This window comes from Mytilus californianus, unplaced genomic scaffold, assembly GCF_021869535.1.
Source record: "Mytilus californianus isolate M0D057914Y unplaced genomic scaffold, xbMytCali1.0.p SCAF_7, whole genome shotgun sequence".
In the NCBI taxonomy this organism is placed as follows: domain Eukaryota; kingdom Metazoa; phylum Mollusca; class Bivalvia; order Mytilida; family Mytilidae; genus Mytilus; species Mytilus californianus.
The window spans coordinates 54,376,318-54,396,219 of record NW_026262723.1 but is presented as its reverse complement, the minus strand read 5'-3'; positions in this window follow the sequence as shown (position 1 = coordinate 54,396,219).

Genomic DNA, 19,902 nt, shown 5'->3' with positions numbered 1-19,902 from the left:
AATATTAGGTATCCCACAGAAATGACTTACGCGTTGTTACTCTTTTATAACCGAATTATTACCAAAATCCAAGACTTCACTACTAGATTTAATTAGCGCTCTGCATTTGTTTACCATTTACTTTATTGTATTTGAGTTCATTCACATTGTTTGTTTCTTTGTAAACTTGTAGTAGAGTTGTTGCAGAACTTAAGTATTAAGTTACGACGTGTATACGTATCGAAGTATCCATATACGTGCGATGCAGTTACAATGAGTATCTTTTTTTCTGACCCGATGACTTAACCAATGTATTAAAAAGTGGTATTTTGTCATGTGTACTAAGTTTATCCTATATGCTTAATTTACAATACAAAACATTGAAGAACTGAAGAATGATTTTTTAAAGATATAAATCAGAACAAAATTTAACATCGAGATCCGAGTGTACCTTACCTACTAAAGAATAATATAGCCGAGATGTGTGCAGAAAATTTACAGACTTATAGTACACTTCTTTATACAATTTCAATTGAACATAACATAAATAAGTGAATTTATTGTCATTTTATAACAATTAACAACTCGATCCCGGTTAACATATAGATGCTTATCAATATTTTAAGTAGTTTTGGAGCTGTTCTACATAAGTGAAGTGTGTACTCTGTATGATTGAATTGTTATTACTAGCATGAATAAACCTTAAAGATTTGAAAAGTCATCAAAATGTCATTTTCTGTTGGATGAAAAATGAAAGAATATATGATATTAGGAGTATAAAAGTCGCGGGTATATATAATTGATACTTATTTAAATGCATTTTTGAATCCGTATACTTACGTTTGATAATCCATCTTGCAAGACCAATAATAATAATAATAATAAAGGAGAGACATTTCTTTGGAAAGAAAACTGTAAACGGACGAATGGGTAAGTTTATTTTTTCTTCTTCGCATCTCATTTTATGAATGTTACATGTTTTCAGATAGCTTGATCAACGGAGCTTAGTGGCATTGCTTGAAGCAATGAAAATAACATTTTATGAATTATTGCATCCGAAGTGCTTTTCTGGATTTACCATACATCTTCAGAAACGCTACACCCTAAAATGTGATAGCCAATGATGTGTAAATACTCGATTAATTGCAGATCTATATATATATATATATAAAGAACATAAAGAGATAATAGCCAAGTTCATCTACATTTAAGGACCAACCTAGAGTTGAACCTTATATTTCTTAAAAATTTCTAAATCTATCAACGGAGAATTAATCAATTTTATGTTATAAATCATGTCAGTAACGTAGTCAAGTGCTAGAACATGAAAATAATATAAATTTGATGCTGGTGTACATTGTTTTTGTATATGAGTATGCATGGGTTAGCATCAATTTAAAATACCTAGTAAATACATTTTCTGGATCTCAGAAGTTAACCGAGATCAGTGCAATTATTGTTATCTCAACACTTTATTTACTCTTTGGTGCGGTGCATTCGCAAATGAAGTAGCAATCACCCCCCCCCTAAAAAGACAAAAACAAAACACAAAACAAAAAACAAAAAAAGACAATATAAAACTGTTTTGAAATATCGCCACCCTATCAACTGCTATCATTCCTATAAAAAAAATTCTTAAGAGACTGAAATCATACAAGGAAAAATTGTTTAACAAATCAGTATAGCCGGTCGAGAATCTATACCTTCGCGAACGCATAAACAGACATTCTTCTCTTAGTTACGATGCATTTTTTTCATTATTGACGAGATTTCTCATTTTCCCGACAAAGTACTTAATCTACTAGTATGCTGCATGTAATGCAATAAATTATATTTAGACTTTGAACAGTGTGGTAGCTGATTGAAACATTACTCAAGATGAGCAATAAAAGCAATATTGAAAGACATTTTATAGAAAAGAAATTAAGAAGAGTGTAGTAAGCTTTTATTCCTTGACACAAAATCTTACGGCCGAACATGCGTAGATACGCACGACAAATCCGACAACACAAATCATGATCAATAAGTGTAATACGGTATTCACACGAGGCGGTCAACAAATCTGAATCGGTCAGCAGTCAATTAATTATCAGTCAACAGACCATTTTGGAGAAAATGTATTGAAAATAATAAAAACAGTAAACATATTCCCTCTTTTACATAGTGTAATTATACATAATACAGATACATAACAAAGAGATCGACCAAAGCAGGGGTGGATCAAGCTATTTTTAAAACGGGGGTGGGGGTTCCAATCCATGATAAAAAGGGGGGTGGGGTCCAACCATATGTCCCCATTCAAAAGCATTGATCGTAAAAAAAGGGGGGTTCTAATCCCCCGAACCCCCCCCCCCCCCCTGGATCCGCATATGATAGAGGTATCACTAAACTGAAAAATATTACATGTACGAGTTGATATCATTTTTCTGTTGACAATCCATGATCGACACCGGAAGTTGGTTAGAATGAGTACATTACATTCAGTGCCTGCATGTACTTAATGAATTTATTGTTAATTTGTTCTAGTCCTGAATTTTAACGGACTATTTGCCTATAGACGTTAAGCCAACATAAAAAATCGCCTTTTTCAAATTATAAATGCTAAAACTTTTCTGGGACTCGGGATTGTCCTAGTATCCTTCCCTCCAAAACAGCATTAATGCCTTGACCTCCTTTGCCTCACTAGAAATAATTATCAAGGTTCCCCATTGGATGCGAATAAACATGATGCGAAGTAAATAATATAGACAAAGGGAAATAACAAGAAGATGGAAAATGCACGACCTTGAAAATAATTGCCTTAGTACAAGATACATTTTTATTTATATGATCAGGCATCATATATGTTGGCCAACGGCTTCTGTCCTTCTTGTATATTTTATGATGGTATGATACTAAAACCCTAACGTATTGTGCTTGGTTTTCATATGATGAAGACATAATCTTTCAATCAGTTTAATTGAGGTCTGGAGCTGGCATGTCAGTAACTGCTATAGTAGTCCTTTGTTAATTTATGTTGATTATTGTCATTTTGCTTAGTTTCTTCTGTTACCTGTTCCAACATCGGACTCGGACTTCTTTTGGACTAAATTTTACTGTGCGTATTGCTGTGTTTTTTGTTTTTTTTGGACAAGTCGCGCTAATCATACATTCCAAAAGTACGACAATTTTATTGGGGTGTAAAAGCGTTGATCGCAGCACATTTAGTATGAAACACAGAAGCGTTTCATATTAGAAATTTGCGCTCGATAAACGCTTTTACAACCATATAAAATTATAAAAAGAAGCATTAAATTCTTATATTTATTTTTGTATTTTACAACCATGAAATTCATAGTTATATCAAGCTTTTCGTTTGTTTTTCAATGCATTATTTTAAGATTGTCACATATAGCACGATCAGTCATAGCTGTTGTATTTTATACGGAAATACAATACGATATTGGAATGTCTCGCGATTGTTGTCAGCAAGTCAAGATTACAGATTTTAATGAAACATATATGTTATGTAATACAATATCCAATATAATAATGAAGACAAAAATTTCATGCAAACTTACTATGGAATAAGAAACGGCAACGGCGGCGGCGTTAGCTAACTTCTTAAAAGCTTTATTTTCTATTTAGACATTGTTTTATCTATACATAACAGCATACATATTTATTATAAGGCTTAATCCTAACTATCCTACTGCCTGTCGTTACTTTTATTTTGGCATTGCACAAGTCATGTCTTCTTTGACTGTCCATGGCGTTAAAACACGAAATCCCTGCCTTGGATGTGTTTTAATTAATTTTAGTCTCTGATGCATGATTTGTTATTATTAATTGTTTTTGGCTTTTAACTAGCTTTCAGTAACTGCGAGTAGTATTACTCTCAAATCGTACTTTCGCGTTAATTTGACCTGTTGACACAATCTTTAATTCATTTCTGTTATTCAATGTTAACTTATTTTGTGTTATACAATGTATCTCGTCTTACTATTTTTAATATGTACCCCCTTTGATAAGTATTTATATTTAGTAAAACGAAAACAAATTCACTTCTGTACTCGTACTATGAATAACAAATTTAATTGTAAAAAATGATATTTTATTGTGTGTCTTTTTATGTTGTAATGTTATACCACTCTTTCAGGTTAGGGTGAAGGGTGGCGCCTGTTAAAACGTTTAAACCCGCTGCATTTTTATGCACCTGTTCTAAGTCAGGAGCCTGTTTTTCAGTGGTTGTCGTTTGTTGGTGTGGTTCATAAGTGTTTCTCGTTTTTTATATAGATTAGACCGTTGGGTTTCCTGTTTGAATTGTTTTTTGGGACCTTTTATAGCATAGCTTGCTGTTCAGTGTGAGCCAAGTTGAAGGCCGTACTTTGACCTATAATTGTTTACTTTTTACACATTGTGACTTGGATGGATAGTTGTCTCATTGGCACCCATACCACACCTTCTTATTTATACTTACAACCTTATTACGTATACCTTTGCCGTATTACGATTTTAATCTGGTTCCTCTAATTTTTAGCAAATTCACAAAGAGCAACTAGACCAAGTATTGCTGCATCCAAAAGAGTAAAAGTCAAAATTAATGTGAACATAGTGCCAGTAAAGGTCAGTATTGATGTGTCTATAGCACCAGATGGACAACAATGTAAACATGAAATTCAACCAGTCTGTGATGCACAATTACCATCCATACCTAAACCACGTGGTTGCCAAAGAACGTGCAAATGTATATGGAAAGGATCGGATCCGTCTGATCCTAGAAACATGGACGTGATGCTAAAAAATATTGACGATGAGAAGTTTGGTATACAAGCAACGGATTAATGGTAAGTGTCTTGCAAGATAAATTGAATTCTGAAAACAAGATGGCAAGTGCAATTTTGAAATTGGAATCATATTTTTTTTAGCATGAACTAATTATTTTACGTTTAGAAGGAAGTATATTTATTATTTTTATTATGATATTGGCAAGTATTACTATTTTGTTTAGTAGAAATAATTATTATGCGTAACTTTTAATAAATAACGTGTCGCTTTTTTTCTAAACTAAAAAAGCTAAGGGTAAATGGTATTTTTTTACTCGGTACTAATTGATTCATGGATTGATTGTTGGTATTTAACGCAAAGTTCAGCACTCTGTTTCTATATTTATTAGTGGAGGAACCCTGAGAAAAAAATCTGTTTCATATAAAGTTTAATAGAATTAAAAGCAAGATATAGATTAGCAATACGACACCAAAGGTTCACTGGAGTATGAAAATATGAACATCCCTGGTCTTCTTCCGCCAGTCAGAAGACACCTTGCTAAAGTGAGGCGTCCGTTTTGCTGTGCCAGTGTATATAAATGCGCTGCCATGTCTGATCGAAATAGACGTTAAATTCAATGCCTGTTGTAATGGTTTAGTGCCAAATTCTCTTCACGTTAATGAACTTTTACAGCAACTGTCTGAGGGGTTAAAGGTGGCCTGGTACGAGGCAAAATGTCTGCCCCAGTCCAACATGCCTTTATTTTCAAGGTTCAAGAACGTTTGAATATATACACTGATAATGATCACTCTATTTGCATAGGTTTACATAGTATACATATGGTAACACGTACGTGTAGTAAGTTTTCCATACGGAGTACATATATTTTTACGACTTTGTGAAATAAGGAGATGTGGTGTTATTGACAATGAGACAATTTTCCAACCGAGTCCAAATGACGTGGATATTAGCAACTATATGTCTCCGTACGTATATCAACAATTTGTATATACATGAAGTAGCGAGAACATCACGAGTCTTTACAACCCTGCTTTCCAATATGATATTTTGTTTTGTCTTTTATTTTCTTGTTCAAGCTAGTGGTAATCCTGACTTTTATTAACTGGACTGTGTGCTTTTATTTATTCACTTTTTTTTTTTCTTTTAGAGCATATTTTCTAATTAAAATGATCGTGCCCATATTAAACTGGTTTAAACGAACCAAATTTTGGGCTGTATCAAGATAATCTATCTGAACCATGTGTTACGGGTTAATGTTTGTCTTTCTTGATACTTCTATTCTTATGGAGCAGTCGGTTGTTTGTGGCTGGTGTTTGTCTTTTATGTGTGGTTCGTGTATACAGTCTATTAATATTTGGGGTTTCTTTTTGGTGTTACTGTTATCCTTTATCTAAATCTCCATTTACACCTTATATCCTTACACAACCAATCCTCTCTCTTGGTTACCGAGGTGGTGCCGTGGTAACGTATTCGCTTCGAGTGCGGAAGGTCGTGGGTTCGACCCCCGTCCGAGTCAAACCAAATACTTTAAAATTGGTATTTGCTCCTTTTCCGCTAAGCACGGGCATTAAGGCGTACGCCACCAATCTCCGGCGCAGAATTCATATCCGTTCCGTTCAATACTACGTAACACTACACTCATATTAAGTGTAGTATTGCGGAGCATGTATCTGCGCCGGAGATTCAAACACTAGTCGGCTTGGGGTCAGAATAATGTGGCCGAGTAAGGTGACATGTCTTCTTGCAAACTGTTGTATACCTAGCACGTTAAATATCCAACCCAATGTGGCAGTCTATAGCAGTACAGGGTTAATTTTTGTTTTACATGTTCTCGTCCTGAATATGCATTTTACTCGCCGCTGGACGTTAAACAGCCATCAATCATCATCATTATCATCATCATTATCATCATCATTATCATTATCTTGATTGCCACGTTCTACGCAATACACTCGCGTGTATATTCATATATTATTCTTTTTTCTTGTAGGAAGTTGTATGAATGAAAGACTTATGGAGGTACTGGATTTTGGTGTTATTGTGTAATTTGCAATATTTTTGATACCATGTTATCACACATGAATAGAACAATTTATAAAACTGTAAATCAAATTGGGTTTGCATAATCTCCAGTCGTTTTTATTTTAATCTATTGCTTTAGTATTTACATGTTATGTATCTTTAGCTAACAGTTTACTATTCATACCTAATCAATTTGAAGATCTCATTCATAAATTTGATCTTAAGGAAGTAGTAAGGTGAAATTAAAAAAAAATGTAGAATTTAAACTTGATACTTTAAATCAAAAGAGCATTAGTTAAGGAAAAAAATAAGCTAAAATTATTGATATGTTATGGAACTCCTATTTGATATTTTTAAAAATGGTGGGAAAAGGCTGACTCAAACTTTTACCTTATATTTTGCTTTGGCATTATCGGGGTCTCAAATTGTAAGAAAAGAAATCTAGAATCTGCTTGAATTTGGGTAATGACCTTTTTATGAGCTATTGAAGTCTTCTGTGAAAAGAAAAGTGGGTGATATGGGGCAAAATATTTTACCCTGTATCGTAGGAAAAAACCCAAGGAGTCCGAACATCTGCAAAAAAAAAAATCCTAAACCTGACACGACTACATCCTTAAAGGTCACATGCAATTGTAAACCTGTATAACATGATGAAACATTCCATATAATATGTATATCAACTAAAATGACATTTCTTTGTAATAAGTTATGTGATCAAAAAGTATATCTTGAAAAGACATTTGCAATGAAATGCAAAATGGCGTTTTAATTCGCAATTTCAAAAATCGTTTTTACACTCGAAAATTCGCAAAACTATATTTGAACTTAAACATGGCCCTTTCTTGGACTTGCTGGGACTTTTGGACGCCAAAGCGTAGTCTACATAGAAAACACGGGGAAATGCCGAACCAGGATTGGGGTGTCAAGTGTCGATGTCAGAATATGTAAAGTAGATAAATCATACATCATTTGATTCCTTTTTTCTCGAAAATTAGAATTTTTTTCACATACTTATATTATACTAGTCCCAGCTTTGCAAAGAATGTTTTCATTGAATATTGAATAACTAAACAATTTCCTGTCTATTATATTGAGATCAAACTTGTTTATCGTAACTTTGTTGACTAGTATATGTTCATGGTTAAGGGGTTTCTTGTACTCAGTTCTTAGTTTTTAAATAGGGCCCATTGCATTCACTTATATCCCGTTCACATGACACAACAAAGTCGTATTTGACAACGTTCAAACATATTCCGGATTAAGTGCGTATTTGAGAATCCGGTATAAGGTAGGTAATTTGATATCAACTTACATCTGATTTAAGTCTATAATAAATATACATGTGAATGCAGATTGTTTAATCTAATAGTACATGCACGATTTATTTCACTCGTATACGGAATTTAATCTTGAATAACAATTACACTTTTCAGAACCACGTGTGAATGCAAATTGGGTTCGATTGCGATAGAATTAATTCGGATGTACATGTAATTTCATAATTATACCCGAGTTGAATCTAGCTTACGTGTGTACAGGGTATTTATTGTATGGCTTGCAACATTGAATATGAAACTTTCCCAATCCGTTTATCATGTTTGTAAAATAAATATGAACAAAACTCAGATCTAGGTTAATTGGTCCGTTTTCAAAATTGTATTTTTTCCCTTTTCCCCTTATAGTAAATATGCAAATTCCTTCATGTCTTTTGTATCAAAGAGAAGAAGAAAAAGAACTCATCTATGACAATCACAACTTTTTATAAATATTTTTTTACAGAAACTGTTAATTTTGTACTGTTTTAATGTTATTATATTTTGTTACTTCCATTATGAGTAATGTATCATATTTAGCGGATAAGAGAAAGGACACATAAAATAAGGTAAAATATGACAGGAGCCCTTTTTGAAACGATACAATTAATGTACACACAGTAACTACTTAAATCATGCTGATAAAAGTATGCCACGTGATATAAATGTTGATTCTGACAATGTCTTTCTAGTTGTTTTATATGTATATGCATATTTTTTGTAATTTCGATGGTGTTTCTTTATTATATAAAAATGTAACTGTGATAGTAATATATATAACGGTTATTGTTGAAAGGCCTTATTAAAGTGCCATGTACATTTGTAAGGATAAAAAAAGTCGTGAAAAGTTGAGTTAATAATAAAGAGATTTTTGTGAGGCTAGTTGCTTTCTCAAGTTAAATCACGGGTGCAACTACGATTGTTTATTATTCAGACCTTAACGTATGGTTTTCCAGAAACACATGTCGCGTGAGCAGAAATCGACATATTTTTTTTTATGTGTGGGTTATACGTAATAAAATGAGACGGCGACCAAATAACATATTAATTAAGTAAACCAAAAGGGGAAACATATGGTCTTCGACAATAACCTGTTGTCTTTACAATATATACTGTTATAAATCGTGCAGGGTATGAAAAAGTTGAGAATAAACCAAACAGAAGTAATCAAAGATCTGACATCAACACAAATTTATACAAAAAGCACAAAACATTGAGATATGACACAAGGTATAAAACCACTGACAAATTTTCTTACTTGGCCCGGGATAAAGACGCTACAAATGGATAGATGTTTTTTTTTTGCTTACATTGTATCTTGATCAGTGGACTACGATCGATATGATTGCCAATGAGACGTCTATCCACCAGAAATCCCATAAAAAACACAAGTATATAAAAAACGATATGTAATAATATAGTATCAGATAATGCTCGCAGTCAATGAAACCAAATTCAAAGTACTTGACCTGCTGATATGAAATTGAAAAAAGCTTATGAAGAACTCCCACTACAATATTTTTTCACAACATCGATGTTGCTGTCCATTGTCAAATATTACCTTAAAAAAAAAGTTTTTAATTTTTCTGTACTTTCGGGAATTTCGAAATTTATGATTTTGGAATTTTTTTGAAAAAATATTTTTTATTAATATTTGAATATATGTTTTTTAAATTTCCCCCTCCTCCTTTTTTGTTTTCATCTTACTGTGTTTGAGACATAAGTTACAAATACACTTGGATCTGTATAATCTATGTTAAAGAATCAGAATCATGTAAGTTAAATCATATGCAGACATGAACTATTTACCCCAAGAACCTTTCACACAGAGTTGGTTCAAATCTGTTCTAGTTTCGGAGAAACTTTAAACAAATTTAATCCACAACTCCAAAATTTTCAAATTTTTTCAAGGGATAACAATTGTTGTTTTCGATGTTTGAGTTTCATCTACCTAATAAAGTTTTCAAAAACTCTGAAATTCACTGAGCATTTACATTTTAGGGGCCACCACTCAAAAATCAATCAACAGAACCAGATCTTTCTACCATGCTATATGATTTTCACATACATTTGATGTTATTGCCATGTAGAACAGAAAATTCGCCAGAAAAATGCACTTTATGGCTTAAACATCAAAACAGATCACCTTATTGTTCGGAAATTTTCCAGGGAAACGGATATTGTCCAGCTCATCCTTAGCAAATGACATTTGAGCTAACAGCTGCATTGTATCTAGAGCTCAAAATATAATAGCTAACACAGCAAAAATAGTAAATAATTGATTTACGAATCCAATACTTCTCAAAAATTCTCTAATACAGAAATTGCAGTATAAAAAATTTAATTCATATCCAACATGCTAAAAGGGAAATAATCAAATTCACTTACTTCAAAATACTTTGATGTTCTGTCGTCTGTATTTGTGCGCATATTTGGCTTTTCAGCGCAATTCTCCCAAACAGCTATAAATATATCGATGAAAATGATAGTTACTACCCGAAGATACACATTCAGGAATTATAGTATCCCGGTCATACCTAGTTAAGGGGAGATAATCAGGCTTTTTTAAAAGGGAGCGTAATTCGAGAAAACGGAATATATACAATATTTACTGCCGAGCGGAGCAAGTTACTATTTTTGGAAGATTTGTCAATTCCATAACTTTGAGAATAAAGAAAATTTTAATCTCGCATGACGGAAGATATTGGATAAAACCCACTAAAATTAACAATATCAACCGATCAATTCCTTTTATTCATATATCAGAAATTGAAGACATTCAAGTTTCTTTGGAAGCGGTGATAATTTCTGTTTAACACATAAACCAAAAAACTGTATTAAATGTTTGACATAATCATCAGAATAGTGGTTAAAGCACAAGAAATAATAAGGCCCCGTGGATTGAAGACGTTTTTTTTATACTTCTAAAAACTGAATTTGTAATTAAAAAATGACTACAATACCTGGTAAAAGTAGTCGAACTCTGATAATGCATAGTACTTTTGGTATCGCTTTTTGACTTAAAATACATGTTACAAACTAATTTGCATATTTACACATTTTGCTGAAAGATAAATTGTATTTTGACCATTTGACATTAAATGTCTTGGCCATGAATTTGCATAAAAGTTATGTGACCTATATGCTACATCTAATTATAATTAAAGGTACTAATATTCAGAACGCCAGAGGGGAGTAGGTGACTTCCTGATGGTCATCAGTCACTCTTTGTTAACTTTGTAAATTTGCTTAATGAAAGATGAAACCCTCAGGATATAATCGAAAAAGGATAAAGTGAATTAGATTATGATACAACATTACAATCGATTTTAATGTACATTTCTATGTATCTTGAATAAAAAAAATCTATGTACATCTGCATAGGTGCAGTATAAAATTGTGAACTGTCACTTAAATTTACAAAAGGAAGAAAAGAATAAAGACATGCGGGCGTAGGAACAAGATGTCTACTGAATTTATGTCGAATAGACAAAAAAAAAGAGCAGGCCTCTAAATGCTGCACCGAAATGTAAAAACAAACTCGAAATATAGATACGAGTCATGCAATCTTATCGATCATGGGAAAAAAAGTTACTATCATAAAAGGTTAACAATTTAATATTTGTATAAGATAGTTGAATATTGTATGTATCGGTACTGACATTACATTTGCAATGTTGATATGAAAAAGATAAAACTGAATATTTATTCCTATACAGTTATGAACTCATACGGTCCTACATGTCATCTTGTCAAAACTTATATTTCGGCATTTCACAAGGACATGTTTTTCTCAGAACGGTTATGACGTCTTCGTACCACAATCTATTGGATTTGAACTAGTTGGTATTATTCTGGGAAACATGAACTTGATTTATTAATTGTAAATGGGATTGCACTCTGGTGGATATTCCGGTACATATGTTGAACTCTCTCTCTGTACATATGTATCTGCAATGGTTAAAACAATAAAGATATTGGTATTGGTATTGGTGGATAGTTGTCTCATTATCAATCATATCACAACTCTTTATTTTTTATTTTGAGGTAGCTTTCAGTAACTGCGATTACTCTTTGAACCGAATTTTGTGTCTTTAGTCTTTTTTTTTTTTTTTGGGGGGGGGGGGGGGGGCTTCGTGTCGATCTGATGAATCAAGACTTTTTCAACTGCTTTTTATAGCATGTCCTTAATATCTTCTTCTGTTAAACCACTGACCCAGGTTAGAGGGATGGTTACGCGTTCGCTTATATGTTTAACCCCGATTTATTCTGTAAGTCAGGAGCACTTAATTCAGGGATTATTAGTCGCTGTCTATCCTATTTGGTTTTCGTTAGAGTGGGTGGCGCATATTCGCCTTGGACACATTTTCGCCGTTTTGCTATTTTTTCTGTAAAATTTGTGTGCCTTTACCCAATACTTGCCTAAATAGATGGGAAAGGCTGTTTGTAATGTTACAACTGTTGATATTCCTTTTTACCCCATTTCCAAGGTTATTCGCACATATTGAGAAATACGCAAGTGTTTTTACTTGATTTTGGCAATTATGTAAGATTGATATCATGGTAATCATGCGCAGTCTTAAAGTAAATATTTGTGAGAAAAATCGTATAGGAATGATCTCTCAAGCTTATTCATGTAATTGCAAACATTCGTTTTTATGATATACCAGGATAATGAGGATGGTCATATCATACATTGCGGCAAAAATGTATCCCGTAATTTTAATGTGCGTATTGTTATGCGTTTACTTTTCTACATTGGCTAGAGGTATAGGGGGAGGGTTGAGATCTCATAAACATGTTTAACCCCGCCGCATTTTTGCGCCTGTCCCAAGTCAGGAGCCTCTAGCCTTTGTCAGTCTTGTATTATTTTTAATTTTAGTTTCTTGTGTACAATTTGGAGTTTAGTATGGCGTTCATTATCACTGAACTAGTATATATATTTGTTTAGGGGCCAGCTGAAGGACGCCTCCGGGTGCGGGAATTTCTCGCTGCATTGAAGACCTGTTGGTGACCTTCTGCTGTTGTCTGTTCTATGGTCGGGTTGTTGTCTCTTTGACACATTCCCCATTTCCATTCTCAATTTTATCCCCCATGGTACACGAACAACTTGATCTTCTTGAGTTTGCGTTCGTTTTTAGAACAATTAACCAATGTTTTGAAGATAGTTTCTTTATTAAACATATTTTTCATATAGTTAAATTTCTGAAACCTTCATAAAAAGTTCATAATATGCGAATGTAGGTCGGATGTAAGTGGAAATGAACGAATTACGAGGCAAATATGGGTCTCTCACTCTAATTGTTTTTTGATCAAATCAGCCTGTTTGTTTTTTTAGTGTTTTACATTTGTCATTTCGGGGCCTCTATACGGTATTGAATTTTCCCATTGTTGAAGACCGCACGCTGACCTATACATGTCATTGTTTTTATCCCCGGCTTAGTATATTTCTAGGATTTTGGTTGGTTAACGCACTTCGTTACAATACCCATAGCCCCTGGATGTTGCCAACCCATATACCCGGACGTTGCTAACGGGGAACATCACGCGAGTTTTCCTTAGTTCCATGGTTGTTCCTTGTGAAATATCGAACTCTGTAGATTATCCATGATGTCTGTAATTAAATATTTAATCAACTAACGACTTTGGTAGAACCCTACACCCCGTTAAAAATATGTCAAATTCCCAAATTTCAATAAAAGATTTTTAAAAAGTGAAAAAAACTTTGCTTTCACGTTACATTTTGTGGTTGAATTTCTCTAAAAATCGCAAGATTTGGACTAAGACCGGGGATAAATTCGTTATCTACGTTCATATCCGTAGATAACTTATAACATCTACGTCATTTTGATTTGATGGATAGTTGTCTCATTAGTAATCATACCACATCTTCTTAAATTTATAATAAGTAAAACCGAGTATTAATATTTCATGGCTGGCTTTTCCTACCTTATTTTGCTTAAACTTAAGAAAGGTAGTGACTATTCTTCCGAAAAAAAAACAGCAAAAAATGTCCACCTCTGCTAGTATGCTATTTTTCCGCATAGTGATAACAATGAATAATGAATATGTTTTTGGTTACGTAGTTATTGTATCATACAGTGGAGAATGTAGTGGCAAACAATTCCTCCCGTGCAAACACTGAGAAATTGAACTATTTATTGTTTGCATGTTCTCCGTGCGGACGTTACTGATTATAAGCTCAAGATAAAACTTTCTGAAAAATAGTTATAAATGAAAAAAAAAATAAAATAAAAAGAATTGCCATGGGAATAAACTCCTCACGTACCAACTTTAATTTATTTTTCTACGGGCTGTTCTTTGGAACACGCCGATATTCCGTAAATATAAAAAGCTTGTGAAGAGAGATCAAAAGAAAAATATCAACAACATCGATTGATATGCAGCAAAGACACTTTTGAATTGAAGTCATTTGGCGAAAAATTATGTAAAAAGTTTTCATGCATTTATCAAAATAAATCAAAATGCAAATGAATTTGCTTAATAGTATACGGCATATTTAGATTTTTCTTGCTTCTAAGGTAATGGGGGCCGAAAATGCCTCTCCACTTTTTATGTTCTACCTATGAATTGCCTGCAAGGTTAGAATTCGGGCCAGTGATTTATGATTTGAATGGACATTTCATCTTCGCTAGCCAAGGGTTACGAGAGAGGAACTTAGAAAAGTAAAAAACGTGAATATGGGCATCTGTTTTAATGTACCTTATGCTATCAAACGTGTCTGTGAGAGGAGCAGGTCGAATCATCACCCTTTACTAGCGAAGATGATCCATAAAGAAGAAACTGAATTTACCATTTCTTTCAAGTTTGGTTCCAATAAAGTCGTCAAATGATTTTGCACGATTTTTTATTTAAAATGTTTGATGATTTTTAACACATAGGAAATAAGAGAAAAGGCAAAGGCACATGTAAACTGGCCCCAACTAAGATTGTGTTTATAAAAGCAAAAATATAATATTTTTTTTATTTAGAAAATAAATAAAACTGAATAAAAAATAAAGGGTGGTTTATTAACCAAGCCCGGACATATCAGTGCATGTTCATAGATCTCTGTATAGTAGAACTTCAAATCATACAGCCAAGTATATTTGATTAATAAAATTTAGAATGGAAATGGGGAATGTGTCAAAGAGACAAAAACCCGACCAAAGAACAGAAAACAGCCCAAGGCCACTAATGGGTCTTCAACACAGTGAGAAAATTCTGCACCCGGAGTCGCGCTTCAGCTGGTCCCTAAACAAAAATGTGTACTAGTTCGTTTTCATGTGAATTGATTTTATGCGTTTTGCGTCAATTGTTACAGGTAAAGTTAACGGGGTAAATTAGCAATTTCAGTTTAATTTCCGACTTTATTCCTCTCAGTTTAATTGCACACGCTATTGTTCTTGAGTCTGTCCTATCGAAATTTGTTTTTAAAACAATCACATTCTCTCTAATTTTCTTATGGACATATTCAAATATAAAACACGGATTCCAATTTTCAAAACATCTATGCATACGCGCGTTTGCAATGCGACATCCATCTGGGATTCTTTCCGCGCAACATGACACTGCTGCTGATATTGAACATTTGCGCATGCGCAAACGGATGTTCGAAAGAAGAGAAATTTTACCTATTCTTCCTTCTAGTCGGAACAATGGACACTCCATATATAAAAGTTATTGCACCATTCGTTCTTAAATCCAAATGATAGAGTTGAAGTTATCCATTTGAAAGTTTTAAGGACGCCATCATTATTTGGTTGACAGTTATGGGATATCTGTGTCACAAGATGACCACGAAATATATGTTCTACCTGCGTAACTACATGTACAAGTGTTCTCTTATCGTCGATTGTGACATTATTGAATGTGTTTTACCATCGTCTTTTTTTCCCACTTGCAATGATTAACAAGATGTGTTCCACTTGTGGAGCAGGAATTTCTTACACTTAAGGCATGTCCGGAACACCTGCTTTTCTCGGCATGATGGGGTTCGTGTTGTTTATTCTGAAATTTTCTTAGATATTGTTATGTTATAAATGTTTGTCTTTTAGACGTTTATTTTTTTTTCTATTTTGACAGGATGTTTGTTGTTTTTATTGATCTTGTGATTTTTAATTGAACTCGTGATATTTTTAATATATATATATATATATTTGTTTTGATGTTTTAAACCCTTATACTGTTTTGTAATTTTCATGTCGTTAGGTTGCTGTTGAATTGGTATACACTACGTTCACCTTGTAGTAATGTCATTCATTTTACTTCAATTTAATTTCCTTTTACGAATTTACATCGGAGGAACTATAATTACTTACTGTACAAATATTTAGAATTGGCCCTTAGATAATTCATATTACTGGTTAAATTGTTCTTCACAACTGATTCATCAAAATAATATCACACGCAGAGAAGATGCTTGTAAACAAGTAAAGCTAATAACAAAAAATAACCAGTCGGTTTTTTTTTCACTTCAACTTAAATTCGATACGTATAATCAAAACCGAGACCGCTAAGTCACACAAAAATATTATTGTAGATTTTGTACTAAGAAACGCGGTAGTACACCCAGTTTTGAAAATGGTTCTTTCTGTGGCATATGCATTCGAAATTTATCAGTTTTTATTTGCTGTTACTTGAAGAAAAAGTGCGTGTACATATGTACATGCAATAAGCTAAAACAGAAAGCAGTTACAGAAAAATCGAATACTTTTTTAAATAATGCTTTTTAAATTCAAAAACATGATTGTTGAACAGTTATTCGTTCAGACGGTTCTTAATTATTGTGGATAATTCATTTTCGTAGATACCAGTTTTCGTGGATTAAAGCAATGTGTACTTACATAGATATTTGATTTCGTGGTTTCACAAAAGTTTGTATTCAAGCCGATAGAAAATTTTCACTTGGTTGAAAATTTAAATTCGTCGTTCATCTGTACCCACTTAGTCTATGATAATTGGTATCCAAGTAATAATCAAAGTACTGAAGTACTGACCATCGGATGACCGCAAGTTCTTGTGGATGGCCGTCACAAGATCTTGTCTCAGAAAAAAATCACATCTCTATACCTGAAAGTGAGGTTAATTATAATGTACAGAGATATATTTTTTTCTGAGACAAGTTCGTGCGTGGATGATGAATAAATGACAGGGAATTCAACATCACCGTAATAACTATTATATTGGAGTGATATAAATCAGTATACTCTGGTTTGCTGTTCTATATTATATTAATATTTGTATAATTTATAAAAGTTACATCTATATATAATTTTCATCCATTTGTATACCATTCTATTCTACTATTCTAATAATAGTGCAGTGCAAGGGCATGGTGGACATTCTTCTGTTATAATTCGATTTTTCTAATAGATTGGATTTGAGTAGGCATTCGTATTTACCCGCAAAACGTTCTTCAGATATTCTTCCGCGTGCGTTAACACAATTTTTCTGTACGTGTGCATAGATATTAATGATTTTTTTTACTTATATATATATTTCTAACGACAAAACATTTTCATATTATTTATTTATGTTCTAAAAAAAAATATTTTATGAGTATTCATTGAAGAAAGGAATTTAAAACAAGCGATAAGGAATGCTATTTTGCACTCGATAATGTCCGCGTATTTATACGATCGGTTACAAGTCAAAAACGAAAGACAAATCTCTGTGGCAACAATACATCGGAATGCCCTTACGGTCATCGCAATGTAAAAATGACTCCACAGTATGTGATCTAATTCTACATGGAATAACGTAGCAAATTATCGGCCACCTTCATGTGGGTTTGTATTTGTATCTGTTATCCTATATAGATAAACTCCCTGTTTAAAAATGACTCAACTTATTTATGTTTTTCTTTCAATTAATTTCACATCCTTTACGAAAGATAAATTGAAATTTCACCGATATACAAACTCGTTCATCCTTGTTTTGTATAATGAAAAACATATTAAGTGGGTTATTTTAAGTATGCAAACAAAGGAAGGTACTAGTTTACAACAAATGTGCAGTTGGCAGATTAAAGAAAAGGGGTTAACCATTTGTCTGTTAAAGAGAGGCGAAATGCATGCATACCAAAGGAACATTCAAACTCATAAGACGAAAATAAACCGACAACGCCATGGCAAAAAAAGAAAGGGACCAAAGTACAAACAACAGTACACTAAATACAACATAGAAAACTAAAAACTGAGCAACACGAACCCCACCAAAACAGAAGGTAATCTCATCGTGTTGCTCACGTAAGTACAACCCCGGTGATAAGTCTAATTCGGGGGAAAATGGGCTTTAACTGTTTGTCAAATTAATGGATGTAACGTCTTAACTTTTCACGATAATTTTTTTTGGCGAAACGAGTATGATATTGGCAAATATGCTTAACTTACATAGAGTTGGGACATAGGCTTTGCAAATAAGATTAAGGGGATATGATATAAGCAAAATTCGGTAACAAATGGTCAGGTTGAACTATTTGATAGAAATGCATTTCATAAATAAATGATTGAAAAGTGTACATGATCGAACGTTTAAATACTTATATCAAAGTAGGAAGTTGTGTTTTCCTTGTGTCATGATTTAATTATTAATGTTATTAAGACTCAGGTTTCGCAACTTTATGTGTTGTTTGGGTTGTGCTCGAGATGAAAACTAGTTAAATTGAAACAGGAAATAACCGACATGCATTTACAAGTTGGAAGTTTGACGCGGCATTTACCGTAGGTTAACTGCTTATACAAAATCAGAAATATGACAGTAGGACACCAGTTGTTGATCGGTAGAAGAATTTTTCTGAATTCGGACAAAAGATTTTCTTTTTATTATCAACATGTTTATACTCCCAGCAAACAAACTTTTTAGGGGCATATATAAATCACCACGCCCGTGTGTCCGTCGGTCCGTATGTCTGTATGTTCGTCCGTTTGTCTGTCCGTCCGTCCTCATTGCTTTGTGTTCAGCGCATAACTTTTGTACCATAAAAATTAGGTTCCCCAAACTTAGTATGTAGATCACTCTGACCTTGATTTTGACCTTTGATCCCAATGCTAGTAAAACCTTGTCAAATTCGTGTCCAGTTCATATCTTTTAAACCTTAAAAGTTAGGTCAACCAAACTTGGTATGCATTTACATCATGGGCTTTGAGTGTGTGATTTACCAAAGTCAGATTAATCTTACGTTGATTCGACTTTTGACCCCTTTGATATTAAAAAAGGTCCAATTCGTGTCCCGGTACCGGCTCATATATTTTGTACCGTAAATTATAGAATTAAAAACATTCGATTATCTTATATTTAATCCAATGTTTTTAATTCTATAATATTTAAACGTGTATTTTAGTTTAAAAGTGTACTAAGTGTTTGCTACGCTTCAAGATGTAGTCAAATTCAGAACCACCAAGTTGTGCAATCGTTGGCTTATTTTCATTTAGAACTAAAATAACGTATGAAATTATTGGCATTTATGATTAGTTGTTATAGATATGTCAGCAATACGGCGAATGAATGCTATCTTATAGTAGTTCTCTTGTCATGTATTGATTTTGCTTTTAATTGATTAAAATATGCCTGATTATATTCTATGTTGACATTTTCCTTTTAGTTTTTCTTTCTGTTTTGCTGTCTGTTTATTCCATTGTAAAATATATAAACATCCCTATAATATAAGGGTAAAATAATGAAGATGTATCGTATTTACCTGTGCATGAATATGAAATGGTTACATGCCCATAATCATTGAACAAACAGTTGCTTGGGATAATCGTGGAAATAGTGAATGATGTTTCTTTATTACAACAATGGCATTTTCTGTTCTTCT